The following is a 22,500-nucleotide window of genomic DNA, read 5'->3' as shown; positions in this document are numbered from 1 at the left end:
ACTAACAAAAGTGAAGGTCTACTGTTTTTGTTGAAAGATTTCGGCAGTTTTAGACGCTCTTTGGCGTATGACTGCCCTTCACAGGTCAGATGTGACGTCACGAACACTGGTTCGTCATTTAAAAGAATAAAAAATATTAGCCTAGCCCCACCTGTTTTTTACATGAGGAAACCCCACTGATGAGGTCGCAGAAGGTACGTTGGTGAATCCTCTGGAGGTCCGCTGCTACGAAGGCCGCTGGACCGCTGGTGGCTGAGCTCTCTGCTCACGCGCTAGGGGAACAGGGTCAGACAAACAGCCAGGACAAACAGCCAGGACAGGGTCAGACAAACAGCCAGGACAAACAGCCAGGACAGGGTCAGACAAACGGCCAGGACAGGGTCAGACAAACAGCCAGGACAGGGTCAGACAAACAGCCAGGACAAACAGCCAGGACAGGGTCAGACAAACAGCCAGGACAGGGTCAGACAAACAGCCAGGACAGGGTCAGACAAACAGCCAGAACAGGGTCAGACAACAGCAGGACAAACAGCCAGGACAGGGTCAGACAAACAGCCAGGACAGGGTCAGACAAACAGCCAGGACAAACAGCCAGGACAGGGTTCAGACAAACAGCCAGGACAAACAGCCAGGACAGGGTCAGACAACAGCCAGGAAAGGGTCAGACAAACAGCCAGGACAGGGTCAGACAAACAGCCAGGACAAACAGCCAGGACAGGGTCAGATAAACAGCCAGGACAAACAGCCAGGACAGGGTCAGACAAACAGCCAGGACAAACAGCCAGGACAGGGGTCCAGACAAACAGCCAGGACAAACAGCCAGGACAGGGTCAGACAAACAGCCAGGACAATGCTCTTTGTAATCTCTACTCCTAGTGCCGCCCACTTCTGGTGTGGAACAAGTCTGCACAGATACTTCCTCCTGCGCTCGCACGCTACTGGAGCGCGGCCAGAGCTGAGGACGGGGAGCTCTGGGGGAGCACACTGGTGAAGGATTGGGAGCTCTGGGAGAGCACACTGGTGCTGAGCATGAGTTCATGGCCCGATACACCGGCTGGACGGAGCAGCGAGGGCACCGTCATGAGTCCTGTCACATTCTACTTTACTGTAACATCACAAATGTCTGAGGGGGGGGGGGTTCTCCTTGGTAAATTTCCTGTTTCCATGGTTACATGAGTAGCAGACTGTCTAGCCGCCGTATGAGAACACAGGGTCAGCGTCTCTGCTCGGAGCTCCTCGGAGGTGTGTCAATCAGCCGAACGTCCAAAACCGTCTGGAACCTCTGGCTCCATGTTGGAGATCCACGGTTACCAACGGCAACCAGAATACTCTGCACGTCATTGGATAGACCTACAACCAATCAATTGATCAATCCATCTTGGCTTTTTATGAAAAGACCTCAGCAGCGCTCCCATTGGCTTCTCCTCTGTACAGCCATAGTTATGCCCGCCCCGTGTTGGATGTGATTGGCCCGGTGGCGACTTGGAAAGCTTCAACTAGCCAATCTCTTTATGGTTTCACCTCAGCTGACAAATAAAAAGAATCGAAGGACCTTCGCCTTACTGACGTACACGTTCAGTTCAATCATTCGTCCCGTGTGACATAATACCGCATAACTTTAACAGTTAACTCATAGGGTTAGGTTAGGGTTAGTCCCTAAACTGGGCCTTCAGCCCTTTGTTTTACCTGCCTCACATTGTACACCTGACATGAGCCTTACGTTATAAACAAGTAAACACCGTCCAAATAGAAATAATGATGTGATAAGCACTACATGACAACCTGAGGAATCCAACTTTGCCAGCTGTAAGACCGGGGCCAAGATGGAGTCCAACGGCTCTCTATGACCGGGGCCAAGATGGAGTCCAACGGCTCTCTATGACCGGGGCCAAGATGGAGTCCAACGGCTCTCTATGACCGGGGCCAAGATGGAGTCCAACGGCTCTCAAGGACCGGGGCCAAGATGGAGTCCAACGGCTCTCTAGGACCGGGGCCAAGATGGAGTCCAACGGCTCTCAAGGACCGGGGCCAAGATGGAGTCCAACGGCTCTCTAGGACCGGAGCCAAGATGGAGTCCATCGGCTCTCTAGGACCGGGGCCAAGATGGAGTCCAACGGCTCTCTAGGACCGGGGCCAAGATGGAGTCCAACGGCTCTCTAGGACCGGGGCCAAGATGGAGTTCTGCTCTGAGCCAGTCTCTTTACACACTTCAAAGCAGGGGTTCCCACCTTGGCGTGGGGACCTCGTGGGTTCCCCTGATATGCATATGGGGACACGAGTCTGCAGTCATGAGCTACAGCTCCTTGTGGCAGATTCAGACCCATAGCTGCTGCTGTAGTTAACCTCTGCTTTACTCAGCAGCCTGAATGAAGAACTAATCGAGGAACCTCCATCAGGTGACGCAGCACTGGCTTCTCAAGTGGAGAGACATGAAAAATGACCTCCTGTGTTTACAAACGCCGGCTGATGGGGTGTCTCTTTTTGTGCGTGCAGTGTCCTCTAGAGGGCGCTAAAGACACGCTGGTCTCTCCACAGCACGCGGCGAGGTTCTAACAACAAGGGGCGGTTTCTAACAACCAGGGGCATATTCTACCTCAAACGATGCCTGGAAAAGCACAAAAATTCCTGTCATTGCTAAGATTACCATGACTTCTGCCTCCAACCAGCAGAGGGCAGAATAGATCAGCTACAATCCCTAGCAGCAGGCCAGCCTCAGTGCAATCGGCTTGTAGAATAACGTTTATCTGAAGATCAAGGCATGCAGCCGCTCTGACGATGGATCTCTCTCTCGTTCTCTCTCACTCGACCGCTACCTCTCTCCACCACAAACACACACACGCACACACACACTCTCTTGCACATGCACACAAACACACACTTACACTTAGACAGACACACTCACTCACACACACACACACACACATGCTGTTTGTACATGTACCAGGGTTATTATGTATGCGAGACTGGGATTTAGTTTAAATGAAGCAGCATTCCTTTATTTATTGTTTGCTGCCTCTAAATCAGAACTATAATGCCCCCCACACGGCGCATCGGGAAATTGGCCGTCTGGCAGTCGTCTCCCTGTAATGAAAACCCGATCCCCTGCTCCGGTTCGGGGGGCGGTTCTGGTGGGCTCATCTAGTGCTTTTAAATTGGCCTGCTCTTTCCACCAGACGTGCTTTCACATTAAACGTCTTTTATTAGCCTCAAATTGTGTTGTGCTCCGTATCTCTCTCGCTCTCTCTCTCTCGCTCTCTTGCTCTTTTTCTCTCCATTTTGTTAAATAAACTCTGAACGTTAGGTTTGTACTGGAGAACAGTATAGTTCTATTTTGTATAACCGTCATAACATAGTGCAGCAGTGGAGTCGTTCCCTTTTTGTGTCAGAGGAGAACCCAAGACAATGTCAAGATATATATATAGAGGACATATACACATACAGTACATACGTACTGTACATACATACGTAGGTACGTACGTAGGTAAATAGGCTGAGCAATGTGTGTCCTTCAAGCTAAGGTCATGTCAGTAGTTGCCATGGCGATAGGCCTGCTCAGGAGGGGGGAGAATATCGAGGGGGGGTGGGGACCGGTGTATGACCGGTCCCTGGGGTGTGAGGTACGTCTTGGGTCGATCAATAGCCTCCTCCTCCAAGCAGAATCACCACAACACCGGCTTCAGTGACTACAGGCCAGGTGTGTGTTGTGTGTGTGTGAGCATGTGTGTACGTGTGAGCTTGCATGTGTGTGTGCCTGTTTGTGTGTATGTGCTTGCTTGCGTGTGCATGTGTGCGTGTGTCTGGTTGCGTTTTTGTGTGTGTGTGCATACTTGCATGAGCTTGTGTGTGTGTGAGTATTTGTCTGTTTGTGTGTGTGTGTGCGTACTTGCTTGTGCCTTTGTGTGTGTATGTGTCTGTGTATGTGTGTGCTTACTTGTATATGCCTGTGTGTGAGTGTGTCTGTTTGTGTGTGTATATTGCTTGTGCTTGTGTCTGTTTGTGTTTGTGTGGTGTATGTGTATGAATGAGTGTTTGTGTGCGCCTCATGACACGAGGAAGAGGCTGGCTGAGAGAGTGGAACGAAGGACTGCAGGAGAACGACGGTCCGCTAGAGAACCGTCGGGAGGCTCAGAGCCTGTATTCATCTGAAACCAGAGTGAGGAGTCTGGAGCGAAGAGGGAGGATCTGGTCCCTCCCTTACACTGCGTACGGTTGGCAAACGGCTGACAAGCAGACAAACAGTAAATATAATTTGACAGTATGTTTACAATTTTCTCAATAGTTTAAACACGTTTTCTGAGACTATAGCTCAATTGCTCAAAACTCTAAACACAAACCTGAGAAGAGTTAATAATTTGGTCAAAACTACACAAATTCTTCTCATAACTGTTTTTTTCCACCAAACAGTAATCACAGCTATCAAATGAATATCTCTTAGAGAGCATCAATTAAACATGGTGTGATCAATTCAAAACACTTCCATCAAATTACTATTTACATATGTTTTGGCTTTATGAGGCCATGTTACATATTCCAATGTATAGGGGGATGCAATGATGAAATCAGTGCAAGCACAAGAGAAAGGCAACAAAGCATTTTTTTTCATTTTACTGCAGTAAAATGTTCAGCTGAACTGACTGCATAAAAAGCTTTTCGTAGGCCAACAAAAAATAAGAATATAAATGAGGTGTGAAACAGATCTACATGTAAATCAGTATGTATCCCACCCCAAACCTGATCAGGCCAAAGGACCATATCTACAACACAGTAGAGCTCACAGAGTCCTCTTTTATGCTCTGACACATGATTGAAATGTTTTGCCAGTTGAGTTTGAACAGGTGAGAAGAAGTGAGTTAGACTTATTGGTAATTAGGTGTGGCGTTTTGAAGGCCAGTGTGATCCAGGTGAACCAAGTGTGCTAAATGATGAGATATGTGCATAGAGTTTAACAAAAATGTGAAAACAGAGGAATTGTGCTCAGTCTTGAGTCTTATAGTTGATAGATGAGCTTCAAGTTTTCAGAAATGTGTGCATAGTTCCATTTTTGGATGGACATTTGTATGTATACACAATCGAGAAAAACTGTAACAAGAAGTCTAGTTAGCTACCAGCCATGCCCTTGTCCCAAAATCAATATCAAGATGTTCACGAACAAATGATCAGCCGTGGGTAACGTTTCTGTTCATGCAGCTGTTCAACAGCTGTTGAACAGCTGCATGAAGCAGCAAGTTGAACAGCGAACTGGACGTGAGATGATCTCTAATGTGATACAAAGTATCAGTAAGTTTAGAGGGGAAGAGTACTTCTTGCAGCATCTGTGTTACAGTCGCCATTGTTGTTAGTTTGTTGCGGTGTGTTTTAGAGACTGTCTGATACACCAGCTAGCGCATTAATTTAGAACGGTGAACAGACAATTTGACTGGAACTACTTAGTAGGGGTCCATATATCAGGGATTAATGGACACCCTGCATCCAATCAGAATCGAGTATTCCCCAAGACCATGGTATAATATGCTTTATTGGTCAGACAGGTCTGAATTATTTTTTTTATGTCCATTTAGTTGCTCCATTGTGACTTAACACATCCATGTAATATTAATTGTCCATAGTGTACATTGTAGGGCATTACATCACACACCACAAACAGAAAACAGAAAAACACAAACACTTAGAAGACATAAACATAAAAGTCCCTTCACCTTCTCCTTCATCTACAGCAGTGGTATTCACTATTTCTTTCAGGAGAGCCGCGCTGACAGGACAAAGTCAACAGGAGAGCCACTTTTACCGCAAAGTATCAAAACCTATAAATCCAGTCATACATAAGTATGCCTGCTTATTGATTTGTTATCCCTGAAGCAGTGTGTCCCACAGAATGCTGTGAAACCGTGGAGGGAACCCAGTCCTTGGAGGGTCCGGGGGCGTGCTCCCCTGGGAGAACAGTTGGTACCTTTGAACCTAGAATGCATCAACTGGTGCACTTTGAGAGGAACACTAAGACTTGTGTGACTGTGTACTCTCTCTTGTTATGCAGGAAAACCGCCAATCTGGCAACCCGCTGTCAGTCAGCGTAGGGCCGAGCAAGTGGATATATATTTTCTTGTCTAGGCTATATTTCCACCTTGTAATGCCGCTGTTGATTTATTTTTTAATTAATTGTTTGTAAGAGAGCAGCCACATTCGTTTTTTAACAGGTTTTATACTATATATCTGCTTGTTTTGATTTTTTTTTATATATATATCTATTCACTGCATGATCATATCACTGTAAATTTGAACTGCCATGCGAGCCGCAAATAGAGGCTTGGCGAGCCGCGCAATGAGTAACGCTGATCTAGAGATTCATTCAGTGTTGGATTGATGGACGCATAAAAGAGTGTTTCAGTTTGATCTTGTTAAACTGGGTCACTGAATCTGCACTTTGATGTACACAGTTTGTATACTTAAGACCTGGCTTGTGTTAGAGACGATGTTGTTAGCCAACCTTAACATGTTTTTATGATTGGCTGTTTTGTATATTGTCTGGAGGGGATGGCCCACAGTCTTGGAGGAGATTTTTAATTGCTGTGACGATTTGGCTTTCAAGGTTGTAGACAGACTCTTGTACCATACAATATTACAGCATTGTAAAATGCTCATTATGACTGAGGTCAAGAGGCGGCGGAGAAAGTATATCCTCTGTTTTGTTCTCTTGCAGACAAAGTCTACGTGGTCTTTACAGGGTAACAGCTGATCTAACCATACTCCCAAAGTCTATATGGTCTTTCCAGGATAACAGCTGATCTATCCAAACTCCCAAATACTACAATTTCTTCTGTACTTGGTTCTAGAGAGGGGTGGGGCCCCTCACCTTGGTTCTAGAGAGGGGTGGGGGTCCTTGGTTCTAGAGAGGGGTGGTGGTCCTTGGTTCTAGAGAGGGGTGGTGGTCCTTGGTTCTAGAGAGGGTGGGGGTCCTCACCTTGGTTCTCAGCTCCCAGCTACAGGAGCCTTCAGCCAACCTGTCGGTGGTCAACACTTTAAGGTCAGTACTTTATTATCACTTGTAAACCAGTAAACCAGTGTTAGTCCCAACATTCAAAAACTGCCAGCTACACTGTGTGTCCCTGTGAAATAGAATCCTAAGGCTTTGAACTAATAAGTAGTCAAGTGTAAGTAAAGTGAGAGGGAGAACAAAGGGGGCTCTTTATGACGTCATGAAGCCTCCCAATCTCTCCAGGAGGTGGGCCCGCTATAGAGGGGGGTGTAGAGGGGGGTAGAGAGGGGGTATAGTAGGGTGGGTGGGGTAGAGAGGGGGGTGTAGAGGGGGGGTATAGAGGGGGGTATAGAGGGGTAGAGGGGGGTATAGAGGGGGGGGTGGGGTAGAGAGGGGGTATAGAAGGGTGGGTGGGGTAGAGAGGGGTGTATAGAGGGGGTATAGAGGGGTAGAGGGGGTAGAGGGGGTATAGAGGGGGGTGTAGAGGGGTGTAGAGAGGGGGGGGGGGTAGAGAGGGGGGTGTAGAGGGGGGTATATAGGGGCTGTGGGGTACAGAGGGGAGTACAGAGGGGGTGTGGGGTTAGAGAGGGGGATGTAGAGGGGAGTATATAGGGGGTGTTGGGTACAGAGGGGTCGTGGGGTTAGAGAGGGGGTGTAGAGGGGGGTATATAGGGGGTGTTGGGTATAGAGGGGGGGGGGTGTGGGGGGGGTGTGGGGTTAGTCTTTAGTCACAGCGTCTCCTGGCTGTGACTAAAGACGCTCCAGGCCCTGCAGGCTGTAGGGTCAGTCCTACAGCCTGCAGGTCAAGGTCCGCTCTCTCCTCGTTCCCTCCGCTCCGATGCAGTGTTCTGTCCACCAACATTTGAAGGAATTGAGCCGATAAGAAAGATGAGGAACGCTTTTCATATCACCATTTAGAAAGGCACTCAACATTGATACTCAATGTGCTTTTTCCAAAGGGACTTACAATAAGACACTTGTCAGATGAAAGAGAAACAACAATATATCGCTCTTGGTTCAGTAAGGCAAGGCAAGGCAACTTTATTTATCTAGCACTATTCATACACGAGGCAGACTCAAAGTGCTTCACATATAAACATTGTCGTACAAAAACATTTAATAATAGAAAAGTAAAAAAATTAAATAAAAAAAAATCGAGAATAAAGGTAAAGTTAAAAAAAAATTAGAAAGTGCAATATATTTAAGATCAGATCAACAGTCTCTCTGGTACCCACGTCGGGACTCCAACCCGACCGAAAGGAACTAGGTCCTTTATCTGGGACTCCGACCCGGATTCTAGGACTATAACCCAGACAGAACATGGGTCTCACACCCTTATCCTTTGGACAGTCTTTCTGATATCAGATCATGTATCTCTCTGGTAAAAATAGAAAATAAAGGGAAAGTAAAAAAAAAGCATTTTAGTATTAAAATAGAAAATAAAGGCAAAGTTAAAAAAGCGTACAACTTATTTAAGATTTAGCAGAAAGCAAAGCAAACAAAAGTATTCAATCTTGTTTTAAAAGTGGTCAGAGTTGGGGAAAGTCTTAAATCCTCAGGGAGATTATTTCAGCTATTGTGTATATTAACTAAATCCTGTTTCCAATGTTTCGTGTTTACTCTGGGGATAGTTATCGGATTTGTCTCAGAAGATCTTAGTGATCTAGAAGCTTATGTAGTGGAAGCATATCAGTTAAATATTTTGGCCCAAAACCATATAGGGATTTATAGGTTAGCCGCAGCATTCTGAACAAGCTGTAGTTGAGTTATTTTTGGGAGACCTGTAAGGAGATCATTGCAGTAATGATGTACAAGTTTTTGTAAGACTTCGGTGGACATGAGCCCTCTAAGTCTTGCTACGTTTAAGGATGTTCAACACTTACATCACCAGGTTAACCCATTCCCCGTATTCAACCAAGACAGGTAGGATAAGATGCTACACAATGCTAATTACTATTTTTAAAATCCGGGACGTACAACATACAGTAAGTGGGTAAGGGGGAGGCTATGCAGAGTCTAGAACCCATCATTTAAGGCAGGGGTCTCAAACTCATTTACCTGGGGGCCGCTGGAGGTGGAGTCTGGGTGAGGCTGGGCCGCATCAAGTATTCCACAAAAAAGTACAAATATCCAGTCTTCTCAAGCTTTACTATTGACAGTTCTGCAACATGAATGCTTTTTGAACATGAATGGCTCTTTGAACATGAACGGCTCTTTAACACATGAACCTTCTTCAGAACATGAACTGTCCTTCTGAACATAGGCTTTTCTTGCCTACACCTCCTGATCACTGCTGCTCTTCATCTGTTCATAATTTTAACACGAAAAATAAAAAAAAGCACTAGACGCGCAGATGATTGCGGCAGAGAAACTGAGTCGTTTAAACTTCCAGGGTCGAATATTTTTGAGAAGAGATGCATGTAATAATTTCCTAAATGTATTACATGATTTTATCTATTCTCATGATATATACATTTCAATTAATATGTGTCGGCCTCAACTTGATACAAAACACTCTTTCACACGTCGATATTTCCTCTCCCACTGGACATACAGGAAGTTCGAAATACATCAGAGGAGTCACACAGGAGAGAAGGGCGTATCTCCGGCCACACACACTTGGGATAAGCCATACCATTGGCCTACGTACATTTCACCTCCGTCTTATGAAAGGTTTTCGTGCGCAGCAAGCTTTATAAATTAGGCCACTGGGCAAGCGCAGCGACTCAGCCAAAAAACAAAACAAAAATTAAATTAAATAAGTTACTAAACTTTGATGTCATGTAGGGGGCCACAAAATATCGTCCGGCGGGCCACAATTTGCCCGCGGGCCGCGAGTTTGAGACCCCTGATTTAAGGTGTGTGTGTCTCTGCCGGGGGCCGGCGGCCCAGGGGCCTTCAGACAGCCCGTCTCCAGCCCTGACCTCTCTCAGGCTCTCCTCTCTGTGCTCCTGAACCCCTTTACCTTCACAAGCCCCGCCCACCCCTGTTAAAGTCTGCTCACGAACCAGCCAATGAAAAGGCAGACCTCATCCTCCTGAACTTAATACATGATTTTACATTTCCAGAGAGAGAGAGAGAGAGAGAGGAGAGAGAGAGAGAGAGAGAGAGAGAGAGAGAGAGAGAGAGAGAGAGAGAGAGAGAGAGAGGAGAGAGAGAGGAGAGAGAGAGAGAGAGGAGAGAGAGAGAGAGAGAGAGAGAGGGAGGGAGGAGGGAGGGAGGGAGGGAGGGAGGGAGAGAGAGGAGAGAGAGAGAGAGAGAGAGAGAGAGAGAGAGAGAGAGAGAGAGAGAGAGAGAGAGAGAGAGAGAGAGAGAGAGGAGAGAGAGAGAGAGAGAGAGAGAGAGAGAGGAGAAAATAGATATCTATAGGCTTGCCAAGCAGAGGCCAGCAGAGGCCAGTCCAGACAGTGGTGGTGGTACTGGGAGGCAGCTCTCAGATGGTGGTGGTGGTACTGGGAGGCAGCTCTCAGATGGTGGTGCTGGTACTGGGTGGTGGTGGTACTGAGGGGCGGGGTGGTGGTACTGGGAGGCGGTGGTGGTGGTACTGGGGGGTGGTGGTGGTGGTGGTGGTGGTACTGGGAGCCGGTGGTGGTGGTGGTACTGGGGGGTGGTGGTGGTACTGGGAGCCGGTGGTGGTGGTGGTACTGGGGGGTGGTGGTGGTACTGGGAGCCGGTGGTGGTGGTGGTACTGGTACTGGGAGCGGTGGTGGTGGTGGTGGTGGTACTGGGAGCGGTGTGTGGTGGTGGTACTGGGAGCCGGTGGTGGTGGTGGTACTGGGGGGTGGTGGTGGTACTGGGAGCGGTGGTGGTGGTGGTACTGGTACTGGGATCGGTGGTGGTGTGGTACTGGGAGCCGGTGGTGGTGGTGGTACTGAGGGGCGGTGGTGGTGGTGGTACTGGGGGGTGGTGGTGGTACTGGTACTGGGAGCCGGTGGTGGTGGTGGTACTGGGAGCCGGTGGTGGTGGTGGTACTGGGGGGTGGTGGTGGTACTGGGAGCCGGTGGTGGTGGTGGTACTGGGGGGTGGTGGTGGTACTGGGAGCCGGTGGTGGTGGTGGTACTGGGGGGTGGTGGTGGTACTGGGAGCCGGTGGTGGTGGTGGTACTGGGGGGTGGTGGTGGTACTGGGAGCCGGTGGTGGTGGTGGTACTGGGAGCCGGTGGTGGTGGTGGTGGTACTGGTACTGGGAGCCGGTGGTGGTGGTGGTACTGGGAGCCGGTGGTGGTGGTGGTACTGGTACTGGGAGCCGGTGGTGGTGGTGGTACTGGTACTGGGAGCCGGTGGTGGTGGTGGTACTGGGAGCCGGTGGTGGTGGTGGTACTGGTACTGGGAGCGGTGGTGGTGGTGGTGGTACTGGGAGGCGGTGGTGGTGGTGGTACTGGGGTGCAGCTGACAGACGGGGCAGTAGTGTGGGGCAGTAGTGTGGGCCAGGAGGCATTAGCAGCTACTGTAGAGGGATTACAGGGTTAGCATCACAGTGTCAGCCCGTTAGTGGAGAGCTCGGGGCAGATGAGGAACGGGCCACAGCCTGACCGTTCTACAGGAAAGAGGACGGGTGTGTTTTGTGGTGAAGGAGGATCTGTGGAGATGAATCATCATGAATCATTTTTCTAAGTAAAATCACAGATACAGCAACTCTGGCTGCAGGACACAGAAACCCTTTTAGAAACCGGCTAAGAGCAGGACAACAGAACCCTTTAGAACCGGCTAAGAGCAGCACACAGAACCCTTTAGAAACGGCTAAGAGCAGGACACAGAACCCTTTAGAACCGGCTAAGAGCAGGACACAGAACCCTTTAGAACCTGGCTAAGATGCAGGTCACAGACACCCTTTAGAACCAGTTAAGTGCAGGACACAGAACCCTTTAAAACCAGTTAAGAGCAGGACACAGAACCCTTTAGAACCAGTTAATGCAGGACACAGAACCCTTCTAGAACCAGTTAAGTGCAGGACACAGAACCCTTTAGAACAGTTAAGTGCAGGACACAGCAGAACTCCACCAGAGCCGCTGCAGAGGATCAGATTAATGCTTCAAACTGACTCCTGACATCTGGATTCATGGGTCCCACCATGCGGACGGTGGCCTCCTACTGGGGTCACTGGGAGAGCAGGCGTCGTCATACTGGTGGTTCCTTGAGAGAACGTCATTATATTATCGTGAAATAGCTAGATGGAGAAATGGCTCCTCAATGGTAGGGTTTAGAAGAAGCCACGGCCTGAAGAAGCTTACGACATGTTAGACATAAATACATCTTCTATATGAATAGCCAACTGGAACCACAGCAGCTCAGAATGGGAGCGTGTCCCAGGACGTGGTAACGAGTCCTCTGATTTACAGCTCCTCGCTCAGAGTCCGTCGTTAGGGGAACATATGGCGAAACAGAGACGCTGCATTTAGCAAGAGAGGCCGTTCTACCGGACGGCGATTACAAAACACAAGAGGCGGGTGTGTGAGCCTGTGTGTATGTGTGTCCATACGTATACACGTGTGTGTTGTGTGTGTATGTAGTGTGTATGTGCATTTATGTAAATCCCTTGTGTGTATGTATATGCTGTGTGTGTATGTGTATGCGTGTCCACATGTATTTGTGTGTGTGCTGTGTGTATGTCGTGTCCCCGTGGTGTATTTATATGCTGTGTGTGTGTGTGCAGGCACACGGGTGCATGTGCGTTTTGTCTCTAAACGACATACATGTGTGTGTCTGTATGTCGTGAGTGCATTGTTGAGCTGTGGGGTGAGAGAGGGGAGGGGGAGGGGGAGGGAAGGGGCGGAGCAGCGCGGTTGAATGCTGCCGTATCGAATGACTCCAGAGGCCAGCGGCCCGGGGTAACCAGGTGGGCGTGTATAGGCGGGCACGCCGGCCTCAGCCAATCACAGCCCCTCTAGCCGGCGCTGCCCTGACCTTGTGTGTGCTGTGTGTGTGTGTGTGCCGTGTGTGTGTGTGTGTGTGTTCCCTGGCTACATCTTGTGGGAAGATCTCGTTCTGTGAGTTTCTCGCCCTTTCCCTTCTCCCCTGTCTTTGTCAGTCCTGCCGCTGGTCTCAGACCCTCAGAATGCCTTGCTCAGGGGGGGGGTATACTCTGGCAGCATGCCGGCTGCTGTTGCCATGATGGCAAGGCATCCGTCTACCTGTCTACCTGCCCGACCTGTCTGTCTGCCAGCCTGCTGTAAGACTATGCCTGCAGGTGAGGACAGCCTGTGCTGAAGTCTCCCAGGGACTGGGAATGCAATGTCGTCCATTAGGCATGGTCCTAAACCTAGGAAGGATTCTTGGCCAGGAGGTGTTCACGTCTGAGTGTGCTTCAGGTTTATATTAAGTGTTCGCCCCCATTCCACAACGTTTTCTCACAACATGTTCTGCTGTGAGGGCTTCCTTCTCTTGTGCTCGCTAAAGATTGTAGACATCACCTTAATGGCTGATGCATGAATGAATGATGATTAACAGCATCATGCGCTGATGGCGCTGTCTACATGACAAAGGTATGTCAATAGAGCCGAGTTGGCTTGGTAATCGGTAATGGTACATCGTTATGTTTTTGTATCACATGCTATTTTCACTGGTCAGGCCATTAAGTGATCTTTGTCCTGTAATCACCGACCAATTAATCAAAACTGCTCTGAGGATCAGGTGGTCAACTGCTCTCCACTGTTTTTTCAACTGGCAACTCAGTCACTTTTTTATTAATCAGACACAATTCAATCAACAGCAGAGTGCTGCATAGCCAAATGTTTACATGTCAAAATCCTCTGTACTTTCAAAATGCATTAGATGAATGAAAGTAAGCCGTAAAACTAAATGAAACAAGAAGCCGTCTTCATGTGCTGTTTTATATTTTCCTACTGTTAACATAAAATATTTCATGAAAGCATAATCTGTTGGTGAAACTGCATGGAGCCAAATGGAGGCTCCCTCTGATGATGAGCTTCAGATTGTGTTGTCGTTAACCACAACCTTCAGCTGCGGTTCGGCAGTTATGCTTCTTTTTGTGTGTGTGTGTGTGTGTGCAGGTGGCTTCTGTGTGTGTGTGTGTGTGTGTGTGCAGGTGGCTTCTGAGTGTCTGTGAGTGTGTGTGGGGTTGGGTGTGTGTGCATGTGTGTGTGTGTGTTTGGCGTGTGTGTACAGGCTGACAGGTCGGCTGCCCGGACAGACAGAGGCCTCCTGGCCAGGCGGTGGAGCAGTGCCGTAACGCAGTGCCTGTAAACGTGTTAGGGTTTCCTGGGGCCCCCGGGGGCCTCCACAGAATCAGACAGGACTTAGGGGCCTTGTCGGTCCCTTCATGCTCTAATAACAGCGGGGGGAAAGGGCCCCACCAGGGGAACAGTCACTGGGTCTGCTCTTTAGGTTTATCTGATGTCGTTCAGTTCTTAAGGTCCTCACCAGGTCAGAGGTCATGTGACTGTGGCTGGTTAGCAGGAAGACAAAGCTCACATAAATAGGCTGAACGATGTTAGCCGTTATGGTGAATTGTGTTGAACCATCTGCAGAAAACACAAACTAATCGGTAAACATTTTCTCCGTCTGACACATATCCCATAATATATTCACAATCCCTGCCGCTGGTTTTAGGAGGTTCTGCAAAAAACAAGATGGCCACCGATTGTTGTTCTTTACCCTTCACCTCGGCCTAAACTGTCACTCTCCTCTTCTTCTGTGGTGGAGGACCAACATGAGTCTCATCTTCTTCTGTGGTGTTGGAGGACCAACATGCCTCTCCTCTTCTTCTGTGCTGCTGGAGGACCAACATGCCTCTCCTCTTCTTCTGTGGTCTGGAGGACTTGGTGTTGAAGCATAACTCTGCAGTTCTGCTTCCCTTCCTCGTCACAATGACAAAGCACTTTGATGTCCTTACAAAGGATTTCATTTCAGCCGTGGGCATCAGCTTGTCGGGGCCTATTCCCGTGCCATTGTGACACCTCACACCTCTGGGTTAGAGGCGATGGATTTCCACGTTCTATTCAGTGATGAACAAAGAACCGGTTTCTGCTCTGGCCCACCGCGGCCGAACCTCTCCGACCCAAAACAGCCCTGAGAGTCGTCTGTACTACACTGGACACATATGTGCTAACATCTTACCTCTTTGAAGACCTTTTTTATGCTAATGGTCCATAAGGAATGTGTTTGTGGCTCTCAGAGGGGACTGACTTTGAGAGAGTGCACTGTAAATACAGTGCAGCAAGGGCAGAGAACAGAAACAACACTCTTCCCTTACACCTCAGTCTGGTATCTGATTCTTGCTCTTGCCATGGCTAGATCTGCGTATGTACTTACCGATAAGATTGGGTGCGTGCATGTGTGTTGTCTGTGTATGCATGCGTCTGAGTTAGTGCATGTGTCTGTTGTGTTTGTGCATGTGTGGTGCACGTGTATGACATGTGTGTGTGAACATGCGTGTGTGTATTTTTCCACGTGTGTGTTTGGTGCACTGTGTGTTTGTGCATGTGTGTTTGTGCATGGTTCACGCGTGTGTGTTTGTGCACGTGTGCGGGCATGCACGTCTCTGTGTTCCCAGTGTGTTTAGACAGCAGAGCCTCTCTTCTGCAGAGCAGCTCGGGGCTTTGGTCTACCCGCTGCCCTGGCTTTAGAATCGGGCCTTTCCCACAGTGAGAGCACCGCTGCCTGGGCCCACACTGATGGGGAACAAAGACCCAGCTTAGGACAACAAGCTGGGTCTCAGCCCCCCCCCCCACCAGCCTGGAGGAGGCCTTTCCCACACACCTCTGGTGGGAGGGGTGTGGTTCAGTGTAAGCGTAGCTCACCGTGTGGCCACCTGTGGGGTTGGCTGTTGGACGGACCCGTTGAACATTGTTTTAGGAAGTGAACACCTGCTCTGCGTAGCTCGCTAAGGGCCTTTAGGGACCGTGGGGGGTGTTGGGTGCTCTTCTGTGGTGGGATCCATAGGAGCGGTCCACTTTCTCTGGACCTGCTCCGTCAGTTTCTGGTGGTCCACACCATTAAGAGGATCCTTTTGGGGACAGATCAATAATTGGTGATATTGTAGTCCTTCCTCTTCTGTATGTACACATGATTTATCATATGAAAGACATCATCTTTCTGGCTTATATCCTCTACTTGCTGTAGCTTTGAATGTATTCTGTAGCATGGCACCAGCAAGGGCTGTTCTTACACATTATCAACATTTGTTTCGAACGGTCTTAGGTCTTTAAACAAACAAATGTGAGCTTGATGCTGTGGTAAGGCCTGCCGTGTTAAATGAGTCTGTCTTTGATGACCTAACTTTATGAGGAGAAAGAAAACCACCAGAGGAGGGGAGGGGCTGGGTCCAGGCCGGCGATCAGCTCCGGGCCGAGAGGGTCCGTAGCAGAAGCACCGCGGCCAGCGTTCAGCAGCACGCTGTAGAGAGGGAGAGAGAGAAGGTCTACAGACACAAAGGACTGACACAAGAGACGTTAAGCGACACACTCAAAGATTTTCATTCTCTTTAGCGCAATCTTAGCGGACTATTGGTAATAGTTATTTAATGTTGACCTAACAGACATTTATGACCTAACAGACACGAAAATCTTCGAAATGTCCACTTTTAAGATAAACCAAGAGCATTGCAACCATTGCTTTTTAGTGGGTTACTTTTTATTTGATGTCATAATTGGTGTCATATATATTAGGTCCAACATGACAAGTGGTAGGTCGCTGGGAGAGGAGAGAAGGAGAGCTGAGCAGACAGCTCTCAACCCAAATGTACTAATGATAATAAAAAAAACACATGCATAACAATGCAACGATTTATGTTACATTTGGATTTAGATGTATGTGTATTTCATGATGTTATGAGTTCACTCCATTAACCCCTAATTTTCTCATAAACTAACCCCATGCATCAAATTAGCTGTATATTAAAATTGCAGGAAACAAATTTGACATTTCGGACATTTCTTTAGGGGGGGCGGGGACGGGGACGTAGAGAACGACATATTGGCCCCGCCCGCCTTCCTGGCCCGGCCCTCTCTGACGTCAGCAGGCTTTATGGCTCGTCGTTCCAAGCTCGGACTAGGCATTCTCGGGGCGTCAGAGAGGGAGAGAAACTGAGCTGTTACAGGCGATCACCACTCAGGGAGACGCTGCCTTCACTCACTGACGAGTCCTTTACTGGCGCTTTTCTAGTCAGTAGCTCTACGTTTAATCACAGAATCGTCTTATTTTAGGAGTTAGTTTCAGCAGAGCGCACACGATGGCTGAGAAGATCGACATGGAGCCGAGCAAGGCGTCCTCCGGGGAGGTTTACCAGGAAGACCCGGTGTCCAACGGGCTGGACCGGTGTCCAACGGGCTGGGCCCGGTCACCACGGCCGTCCCGGAGACGCTGCAGCAGCGGGTGCGGAGGATCGTCCTGGCCAACCTGCTGGTCATCCTGACCGTGGCCGGAGTCATCGTCGGGGTCATCATCGGTATGGCGGTCCGCAACACGGAGCTCACCCGCACGCAGGTCATCTACATCGGCTTCCCCGGAGAGCTGCTCATCCGCCTGCTGAAGATGATCATCACCGCTGGTGGTTTGCAGCCTGGTGTCCGGGGCGGCGAGCATCGACCCCAAGGCCCTGGGCCGGCTGGGCGGCTGGCCATGCTCTTCTTCCTGGTCACCACGCTCCTGTCCTCGTCCATCGGCGTGGTGATGGCGTTCATCATCAAGCCCGGCTCCAACACGGGCTCCAAGCCCCGGGTGGCCGGGCTAGGGGACGACGTGCCGCAGCCCAAGGAGATCATCGACTCCTTCCTGGACCTCATCAGGTGAGTGACAGGGGACCCTTTGTTTATGTCGCGAAGAGGTCTGCGTTCCCATTAACCCCTGACCCGGCGTCACCAGCGAGCAGCAGGACACGTGGCAGGCGGGACCCCCCCACTGTCTGTCAAGGAGTTGACGTGACGTCACTTTTCCACGTAGCGAACCACGATGCGCGCGTAATGACGGACGCGCCAAGGAATCAGGGACAACCGGTTCCGTTTGGCGACTCACGTTGACACATTCCGTACAACAGCAGGACACAGGAGGGTTGGCAGGGCGAAACCCCAGAGATGTAGTAGAGGTGCTGTGACGTCAGTCCGTTGCATGCATCAGGACGGAATGCGTTAATAACGTACTGGGTCCACCAGTAGTGAGTCTGCCAGTACAGTACACTGGGTCCACCGATACAGTACACATGGAACTGAGCCTTAAATAGTTTTGGCTTCGGGGAGCTTGCTCAGAGCTCCATGTGGTGTACAAACAGGTCCAGGTCATGGGACGAGGCGCGCTGCCATGGTGATGGTTTATCACACCGAATTAATCGTCAAATCACCAAGGACGGCGCGCACTTATGGAAGGCTGTTAAAGCTAAGGTCATTTCCACCTGAGCCTTGGAAATGTCACGTTAACGCGACAGAATTTTGCGCGGGAACGCGTAATATTTTAACGTGTTACCCTAACGAGAAATGGACGGACCCACGATCAAGGCAGTCATACATATTCACGAGGAGGTTCTACTAATTGACTGTGTGCATGTGCGTGCATGCGAGCGTGTGTGCATGCATTTGTGTGTGTCCGTGCGCGTTTGCGTGTAGTGTGCGTGCGAGGGTGCCTGTGTGTGTGCGGCTGCGTGTGTGCGAGCCTCCTGCCAGCCGTCTGGGTTAATGAACCCCTGACTGAGGCTCCGTGGCTGTAATGAGATCAGGCCGTAGTGCCTCCCGCTCCCAGCGGCCTTCACCTCATCTGAAGGAACTCCTCTGAGCTTCATACCAACTGGGTACCGTCGTCCACTAGCTTCAGCCTAGTCTTCACAAAGGCCCGCTGAATGCTGAACTATTTTTGACAACTCAACTGAGCAAAGAATCTGGATCCTCCATTACCCTCCTTCACCTCCCTCCACCCCCACCTCCTCCTCCCCCTCCTCCCCCTCCTCACCCATCTCCCTCCTCCACCTTGAGTGATGACGTCTCCGACTGAGAGATAAAACCAGAGGATTATGCTACTCTTGTTTCCACGCGAAATGGAGAGTTAACGTGGAGATCCTATCCTTCAGTCAGCCCTGAGAGAGAGCTGGGGGAGAGCTCTCTCTCTGTCTCTGTCTCCTGTCTCTGTGTCTGTCTCTCACTGTCTCTCTCTCTCTCGCCCTCTGTCTGTCTGTCTGTCTGTCTGTCTGTCTGTCTGTCTGTCTGGCTCTGTGTCTGTCTCTCCCTGTTTCTGTCTGTCTGTCTCTCTCTCTCTCTCTCTCTCTCTCTCTCTCTGTCTCTGTCTCTCTCTGTCTCTGTGTCTGTCTCTCTCTGTCTCTCGCTGTCCGTCTGTCTGTCTGTCTCTCTCTCTCTCTCTCTCTCTCTGTCTCTGTGTCTCTCTCTCTCTCTCTCTCTCTCTGTCTCTGTCTCTGTCTCTGTCTCTGTCTCTGTCTCGCTCTCTCTCGCTCGCTCTCGCTCTCGCTCTCGCTCTCGCTCTCTCTCTCTCTCGCTCTCTCTCTCTCTCTCTCTCTCTCTGGCTCTCTCTGTCTGGCTCTCTCTCTGTATGTTAAGCTCTCTCGCCCCGGGGTGCAGGTAACATGTGTGTGCTCGGTTTGAGGAGTCGGCAGTGAGTGCTGCGCTGGATGTGGGGATTGGTTGATTGATCAGAGTGGATCGATCAGGGCTGGGCGTGGACACCACACAGGAGGTTGTGTGTGTGTCCACTAGGGGTGTGTGTTCAAAATATCGATACGGGGATACATCGTCGCAGGCCTCTTTACGATGCGTGTATCGATACGGAGGCGTCAGTATCGATCCTTCACGTGCAACAAATCCCTACCGCTAATCAAATTCATGAAACTGCATGACATTTGCTCCTTGCTATGCGCATTTCGGCCACAAGGCGGTAGCGCTGTAGAATTAGGCGGCAGCGCTGCTGACAATAAACTAAGTGAACTAACTGGAGGAAGGCAGTAGGGAAAAAATATTTTCGCCCCCAGTAAAGTTGAAAGCTCGCGTTTGGGAGCATTTTGGATTCCACAAAATGAAAAAAAAGAGCTGGACATGACACACGCCGTCTGCAAACACTGCGGGCAAAAAGTTAAGTACTCTGGCAACACAACAAACCTCCATCTGCACATGACGAGGCATCACGTTGGCATCTCGGAAACCCCGGTAAATGCTACAGCCACAGGGACACAAGCTAGTCTGACGGCGGGGTTGCAAGCTAAATTCCCTACAACTTCCCAAGGCGAAGAAATCACCGACGCTCTTGTGTCATACATATGTAAGGACTTTGCGTCCGTACAGCTCGGTTGAGAATGAAGGCTTCCGGCGCTAATCGCTGAATGTGAACTCGCTACACTATTCCCGACTCGTCGCTTCATCACTGAAACCGCTGTGCCTCGCCTGTATGATGAGGTAAAACGACACGTTATCGATTCCATTTCAAAAGCAAGCCAGAGTAGCCATTACGTGTGACGGGTGGACGTCGGAGGGCAACCCAGTCTTATGTTACGCTGACATGTCACTTCATTTCTGAAAATTGGGAAATGCTTTCCTACGTTCTGCAAACCAGAGTGCTGTTCGGGAGCCACAGCGGCCATAATGTGGGCGAGTTGCTGCTCGAAGTCTTTGAGGAGTGGGGCCTTACAGCTAAAGAGCCAGTGTTGGTTACTGACAACGCCTCAATATGGTCATTGCAGCAGAGCATGCAAACTGCTTCATGTACGATGCTTCGCGCATACATTGAATTTTGCTGCCCAACGTGCCCTTAAGACCACAGCAGTTGGGAGGCTGTTAGGAAAGTTTCGCCACATAGTGACGTTTTTCAGGAAGAGTGCGCTGGCCAGCCAGGTCTTACAGGAAAAACAAAAGCTCCTCAACCTTCCCAAGCACAAACTCATGAATGACGTCCCAACCAGGTGGAACAGTGCGTTCGACATGGTCGAGCGCTTCCTGGAGCAGCAGCCCGCTATCTGTGCCACATTGCTGTCAGCTGAAGTGCGCAAGAATGCCAAGGAGCTGTGGACTATGTCAGATACCGACCTCACCAATGCCGAAGATGTAGCTAAAAACCCTGCGGCCTCTCAAAGTGGCAACACTCGTGATGTCAGAAGAAAAAACACCCACCGTCTCAATAATTGCCCCGTTACAGGCACAGCTGTGTCAGGGCAGTGCTGAGCAACCTGATGACTCTGGGATCGTTAAAGAAGTCAAAAGAGCACTGGCACAAGACCTGGGGAAGAGGTATTCCAACAAATCCTTCCTTCAGATGGCTTCAGCTCTGGACCCCCGCTTCAAAGCACTGCCCTTCCTCGCAGAGGGTGGAAGAGATGACATCTTTGCAGCAGTGGGACGAGAGGCAGCTGAATTATCAGAGGTTCGTCTTTTCTTTTTACATAATAATAATAATAATAATAATAATGACAATAAAAATAATTATAAAATTAAATAATAATAACATTTATAATACTAATAACACTATAATTACTTCATTATGATTAAGTATAATGACAATTATCTTAACAGTGACAAAGATTTTTTTTTTTTTTTTCTGCTGCTTTTGAAATGGAGTATACTGGTTTAACTACTATCACTACTGCTAACACACCAATCTATTGAAATACAGTATTGACAAAAGTGATATAGATCCAAACCACATCTTAGTAATGTTTGTTGAATGTTTATTTTGTATTTCAGAGAAAGGCTACTAAGGAGGAGGGTGACCAGCCTGCTGCTGAAGGAGAGCATGAAGAGCATGAAGGAGAGCATGAAGGTCAACACAACCTCCACCCTGTAAAAAGAGCTGTGCTCTGTCTGATTTATTTGGAGAGACATTCTCAACAGAGTTAGAACAGGCTAGTCAACCCAGTCCCAATCACACAGGCAATGATTGAGGTAAACGCATACAGAGCCCCTGAACCATTAGAGCTTTCAGCTGACCCACTGAATTGGGTGGAGAAAACACCGAAGGTGTGTTTCCACTCTGTCCAATCTGGCTAGAAACACTCTCTGTGTGCCCTGGAACAAGCGTAGCAGCAGAGCGAATATTCTCAACTGCTGGTGACATAGTTACAGCTGAGAGAAGTGTTATCAAACCAGCCCAGGTAGACCAGCTTTTGTTTTGAACAAAAACCTGAAATGTACCAGAGGAAGTAGGTGGGTATTAATATGTGGAGTACGGCCTTGTTCTTGTGAAGGCTATGTTTTCTGTCTTTAAGTTTTATGTTTCTCAAAACTTGAAAGATGTTTTGCACTACAGTTTTGTTACAGCCATGTTTCAAGTCAACAATTTCAAAGGCAGCTGTATTTTTTTACACAACAGCCCTGTTTTTTAAGTTCATGTTTTAAGTTTATCACAAGCAATTGTTAAGGCTAGGTTTTAAGTTTACTTTTACCAAAGGCAGCCCTATTTTGTACTTCATGCTTGTTAAAATCAATCTCTTTTGCACTATGGCTATGTTTTAAGTTTGCTTATTTCAATGCAGCTTTAATTTGTACCACAGGCCTGTTAAGGCCATTTTAAGCCGTGCAAGGTTTAATGTTTTAAAATGTTTTACTTGTATCAAGCTATCTCTTTTCACACTACGGCCTTGTAAAGGCTATGT

The sequence above is a fragment of the Gadus morhua genome, chromosome 16 (genome assembly GCF_902167405.1).
Source record: "Gadus morhua chromosome 16, gadMor3.0, whole genome shotgun sequence".
Taxonomy (NCBI): Eukaryota; Metazoa; Chordata; class Actinopteri; order Gadiformes; family Gadidae; genus Gadus; species Gadus morhua.
This window is presented reverse-complemented; position numbering follows the sequence as displayed.